The sequence below is a fragment of the Pongo abelii genome, chromosome 1, assembly GCF_028885655.2.
Source record: "Pongo abelii isolate AG06213 chromosome 1, NHGRI_mPonAbe1-v2.0_pri, whole genome shotgun sequence".
NCBI classification, from domain to species: Eukaryota; Metazoa; Chordata; class Mammalia; order Primates; family Hominidae; genus Pongo; species Pongo abelii.
Genome location: NC_071985.2, coordinates 98,567,498 through 98,573,487, shown reverse-complemented (window position 1 = coordinate 98,573,487; position 5,990 = coordinate 98,567,498). Strand labels below are relative to the sequence as shown.

Sequence of the window (5,990 nt, the reverse complement as noted above, 5' to 3'; positions counted from 1 at the left end):
AGGCCGAGGTGGACAGATCGCTTGAGCCCAGTAGTTCAAGACCAGTCTGGGCAATGTGGCGAGACCTCTTCTCTACAAATATTAAAAAAATTAGCCAGATGTGGTGGAGTGTGCCTGCAGTCCCAGCTCCTCGGGAGGCTGAGGTGGGAGGATCACTTGAGCAGTGGAGGTTGAGGCTGCAGAGAGCTTTGATTGTGCCACTGTACCCGGGCAACAGAGGGAAACCCTGTCTGGAAAAACAAAACAAAATATAAACTTATGACTTTATATTAAATAACTTGTTGCTTCAATAATTGTTTGGCTCTTTGTATTGTTTTTCTTTTTCTGGACAGAGGGGGAATCTCAAGATATTTCCAAGGGTATTATATGCATATTCACTTATATGTTCTTTTTTTTTTTTTTTTTTTTTTGAGACGGAGTCTCGCTCTGTCCCCCAGGCTGGAGTATATATTCATTTTTATTCAACAAGTATTTGTTAAGTACCACATCCTGGTCTGAAGATATGAAGATTTCAAAAAGTCATGATTCTTGCCTTTAAGGATTCCCAGATCTAATTTGATGAACAAAGCAGGGATGGGATGGGATCCTTCCAGAAACTGCTTGAGCCCTCTGCACCAGGAGGTGTGCACCCGGTCTCTAGGGTGAGCCTCTTTCTATTTAGGTCCTGGGATAGAAGGTTTACCCCTTGGAGAACTGTAAGGGGAGATACTTAGGTTTCTCTTAGAACCTACAGCTGCTGCCTGGAGCACTGAGGCCACATTTGTAAGATTAAGAAATAACCCCAGAGTCCCTGAGGCCACACTAGCGTAAATGGAAATGCTGGACAAGGAATTTAAAGGCCTGAGTTTGAGTTCCAGTTTTCTCCCCTAGTAGATAAGCTGTTTTCTAATGGCTTCAGTTTTCTCAGGTGTAAGATGGGGAGAATTAAGGAAATAATGAATATAAAAGGGCTCTTTCAATGGTGTAGTGTTATACAAATGTTAAGTACTACTCACAGTACTGCCGTGTGGATTAAAAGAAAGGGTGCCTTGTAAATTGCACTTTCCAAATGTGGAGGGTCATTATTGTTATCCCTTCAAGCGCCTCTCACTTCCTGTTGCCTCTGCTCTAATTCCTGGCCCTCAGCTCTCTCAGGTGTTCTGTGGGATGGCATCTTGGAGCAGCCGAGTCCCTGTGATTGCTGATGGGAGTTAACCATTTGCTTTCTGCCATTGTCAGCATACATTTACATTTCTCTTCATTTTCTTCTAGACATCTTTCATGCTGATGGTTGGAAGTCATTAAAGTATTCCCTTATAGTTTTTTTAGGTCTTCACTGTAGTTAGGGAGACTTGAGAAATTTTCTCTTTCACAATGACCCACAGCAAATTGTCACATATATGCTAAATTTCTACTCTGAGGAAGCCACACCATGTCAGATCCATGTTCAATCCATTGTGATCTGAATGTGTCATCAAAATATTCTCAGTGGATCTGTACTGCTTAATTTTTTTGTCCAAATTCTTCATCTTGGAATTCAAACTCCTTTGTGGCCTAATTCCAGCTATTTTTTTCATTTTTTCCTTTCATTCACTGTGAACTCTAGTGAAGTGGAACTTTTCACTGTTTCCTGTAGGCAGGGTTGATTTTTTAGCCGGTTCTCACTAGTAAGAACTGGTGCCACACGCTGGTTGTTAAAATATTGAAATTCTTCTCTATCACTTGCTAAATAGCCTCTTGCTTGAACCTCTGAGTGCCACCGCCTGAAGCCCCAGCCACCCCAGTCCCTCTCCTGGTCCACCCAATTCCCATAACCGAGTAACATAAGGGTTAATGCATGGCTTGACAGCGGGTCTCTAGGACTTTCTTCAGCCCTGCAGACTGGTCACTGTTCTAACTGGCCAGTGCTGGGTCACGTTTTGAATATCTTCCAGCCTTTAGGAATCTCACAGTTTCCCATATATTGGTTTTTGTTCTTGTGATTCCTTCCTTCCATCTCGAATGTTCTCCCCATCTTCTTATATCCAAATTCTAGCTATATGAAGACTCAACTCAAAAAGCACCTTCTTGTGGGGCTTTCAGTCATCTCTTCCAACTAAAAAAATCTGTCTCTTCATTGATATCCTTCATTGATATATAGCACTGTATCTGCACTTTTCTTGTGATGTGTAATACAGTGAATCTTGAATTATAGCCTTTTTTTTTTTTTTTTCCTGTTAGGCTGTCAGCTCCTTAACGACAGGCTCCAGCATCTCCATGCTACCTTTTGTTAGTGGCACCACCCACCTTCTAGAGGGCATTCAACGACCTTCTTCTTATTCATACTTTGGGTGTAGGGCAAGGACATGATGGGTTAGTACCAGGCATGAGGACTTTTATGTGACAAATGAAGAATTCAAAGGTTCTTGTGGTCTTTTAAAATGGTTTATCATTTTTGTGCGATAAGACTTCCTCTAGTTTCACATTTCCCTGGCTCCCATACCTTACCTCCTGCTCTTGGAAGGCCTGAAGATGGGCAGGTTAGCTCAGCAATGTTAAGAATGTTAGGAAGAAACTGGGTAAGTTAAGGAGATTTTGGATGAAAGAGATAGAAACTTGACTCAAATAGGGTTCAGTGTTCATAAAATTATTATTTATTTTCTCCATAAAAGTAGGTCCCAGGACAGAGCAGTCTCCAGGGCTGATTGATTCAGCATCTTAGTGATGTCATCAGGGACAAGGCTCTTCAGTCTTTTTATCCTGTGATCCACATTTCCCTTGTAATCATAGGATGGCCACCAGAAGCAGGTGGCACATAAGGAGCACGTATTTCCTTGTTCAAGTGGGAGAAACTTCTTTTTCTCAAAAAACCTGAGCAAGCTTCTCTTGAGTCTCACTGCCCAAAACTGTTCAGTCCTGCCTAGCCCTGAACCAATTGTTGGCCAAAGGGATGAAATTACCTTAATTAGCTAAGATGAATTGTTTGGGGTGGGAGCTTGGTAGATTGTATTTTCCCCAAATGGGCAAAACAATATCTGCCTCCCACATGCTCGTACAAAGTGACCTTCACACTCTTTCCATCAAAAGGTAGGTTCCATATTTTTCCCCCTTGAACCTAGGTAGGCTTGTGACTGTTTCAGAAATAATGCTACACGATTTCTCAGACTTGATGTTAAAAGGTGAGATGGCATCTCCCTAGTTCTCCCTTGGGACACTCACTCATGGAAGCCATCCACCATGCTGTGAGGAAGCTCAAGTAGAAGGGAATCAAGAGCCAGCACCAAAGTGACAGATACATGAGTGAGCTATCTTGGAAGTGGATCCTCCAGCCTCAGGGGAGCTAGTCCAGCTGATGCCATGTGATGCCAGGTATAGCATTTTTAATCTTTTATACTATATTTTTACTGTACCTTTCTATGTTTAGATACACAAATACCTACCATTGTGTTATAATTGCCTACAGTATTCAGTACAGTCACATGCTGCACATGTGCCTAGGAGCCACAGACTATACTATATAGCCTGGGTGTGTAGTAGGCTATACCATTTAGATTTCTATGATGTTTGCACAATGACAAAATTTCTCAGAAAGTGTCTCTGTTGTTAAAAGACTGTTGTTTTGTTTGAGTATGTATACAGCATGGAGTCACACTGTATACATTCATCTGCCACTTGCTTTGTTTTCACTTAGTGATCTGTACACCAGTGCGTATCTTTCTACCTTCTTCTTCTTCTTCTTCTTTTTTTTTTTTTTGAGACGGAGTATCGCTCTGGAGTATCGCGCTGGAGTGTAGTGGCATGATCTCGGCTCACCGCAACCTCCACTTCCCGGGTTCAAGCGATTCTCCTGCCTCAGCCTGCTGAGTAGCTTGGACTACAGGCGTGTGTCACCACACCCAGCTTATTTTCTTTGTATTTTTAATAGAGACAGAGTTTCACCATGTTGGCCAGGATGGTCTCGATCTCCTGGCCTTGTGATCCGTCCGCCTCAGCCTCCCAAAGTGCTGGGATTACAGGCAGGAGCCACTGTGCCCAGCCTCTACCTTCTTAACAACTACATAGTATTCTGTAATACAGATGGAATATCAAATATCTAATAGTGGGTTTTTTTTGTTTTTGAGGTGGGGTCTCACTCTGTCACCTAGGCTGGAGTGCAGTGGCACGATCTCGGGTCACTGCAACCTCTGCCTCCTAGGCTCAAGTGATCCTCCCATCTCAGCCTACAAGTAGCTGAGACCATAGGTGTGTGCCACAATACCTGGCTAATTTTTTGTATTTTTAGTAGAGACCGGGTTTCCCCATGTTGCCCAGGCTGGTCTCAAATTCCTGAGCTCAAGTGATCTGCCCGCCTTGGCCTCTTAAAGTGCTGGGATTACAGGTGTGAGCCACTGCACCCAGCCAAATAGTGGGTTCTTGATGAAAGACAATTAGATGGTATCATTTTTCCCCTAATCAATGTTCCAGAAATCCTGTGTATGTCTGGGCATATCTGAGGAAAAACCCCTGAAAGTAGGCAGAACCAATGGTGTCCAGAGTATGAACATTGAAAATGTTAACAGCTATTGCGAAATTGCCCCTCAAGGGTTAGTAATTTTTGATAGGGAAAGCAAGTTACCTCCCAAGTTTGTGAGTCAGCAAGAGACACAAAACATCAAAGCCAGGGCATTGAATGTTGTGGCAAGAGGCGGTTCTGGAGCTGTTGCCTTTGGAGGGGTCTCTGTTCTGGGGCTGGCTCCTTGTGCCTCATTTCCCAGCTGAGCCCATGGAGCTCTCTCGCTCCAATCCGAGTCTCTGGGGCCTGGTAAAATTCCCCCATGTGTTTAGTCACCTCTTGATTGGGAGCCAAAGCACAAAACGTCAGCCCCATGAGCAGGAATTACCTGTTTCTCATCAACTCTGCTTGCCAGAACGGTCTGTGATTTTCCAGTTACTTTTCAGGGCCTCTCCTTGTGTTTTGCTGGGTGCTGTCTAGAGGAAGAGAGGAAAGCAAACGCCCTTCTAGAGCAAGTTGCCTTTTAAACGGCAAACTTGAAACAAATAAAGCAGGTTGAAGATCACAGTGTGTGCTGCTGGGCCTGAAGGGGCGCTGGGCAGCAGAAAGTCACACTTTGCCTGCAGCCTCGGGATCTGGTCGCCTGTGTGGGAGTAGGGAGGAGTCCTGACATACCCTCTCTAAGGCTGGCTGCTCTGCACCTCTCTCCAAGCCAGGCTGGCCAGTAAAGAAATCTAGCTGTGGACAGTAAACGAGTGGTTTTTGTGATCTGAGCGGAAAGGGGGTTTTAGGCCTGGAGCAGAGTGAGAGTAGAGGCCCTGAGCCACAGCCCAGGAAGTGACTCACCCACCCTGATGTCTGAGTTGCTGCTTCCTTTATCTTGCAGGAGGGCGTGGGGGTGGGTCCCTGGGCTGTGCCTGTGAGTGGAGTGGCTAGAGGCTGCTGGCTCCTGGGTCTCAGTCAGCATCCAGCCCCGGTCTCAGTCCTGCTACCTCAGCAGCCAGAACTCTGATTTAGAGATATGAACACCGCCTGTTACAGATATTTGGGGGAGATAGAAATGCCAGAAAACCCAGTCCCAGAAGCTGCTAGAGGGAAATACTGTTGTGGTGCCTCATTCCCTCCACCCACCTTCATTGCCCCACAATGCTCGAGGGTGGCAGTTCTGGTGACTTCACCAGCTGGGGGCAGGGGGAGGGAGGAGCTGGCTGGAGTTGCCATGGAGCGGCAGAGCCTGGTGGGCAGGGTGGGGCAGTGCCTCACAAAGGCCACCGAATTCTTAATCTCTTTCAGGTTTACTCAACTAATAAGTAATTTGTAGAGTTACAGGAATCATGTGAGGCCTTAACTCTCAGAATACCAGGAAAAATAGTCACCTTTTACCATTTAGGTCCAATGGACGCTTTTAATTATCTATCTGTATCTGTCTATCTATCATCTATCTTTTGATTCATCTTATAAATAACTTGTAGAAGTAAGAATAGTAAAAAAAAAAAAAAAACCCAAAAAAAACTGTATTAGAAATAATAGGCTGGGTGCG

General features: G+C 44.7%; 1 long non-coding RNA gene across 1 annotated transcript; it reads right to left on the bottom strand.

Moving 5' to 3' along the window:
• Positions 1–416: 416 nt before the first annotated feature.
• On the bottom strand, positions 417–5,608 carry LOC134762051 (uncharacterized). The gene is made up of 3 exons (XR_010141548.1): positions 5,297–5,608; positions 4,839–4,926; positions 417–4,756 (listed from the first exon to the last, which is right to left on the bottom strand). It is a non-coding gene; the product is annotated as an uncharacterized LOC134762051 (long non-coding RNA).
• Between the last annotated feature and the right edge of the window lie 382 nt (positions 5,609–5,990).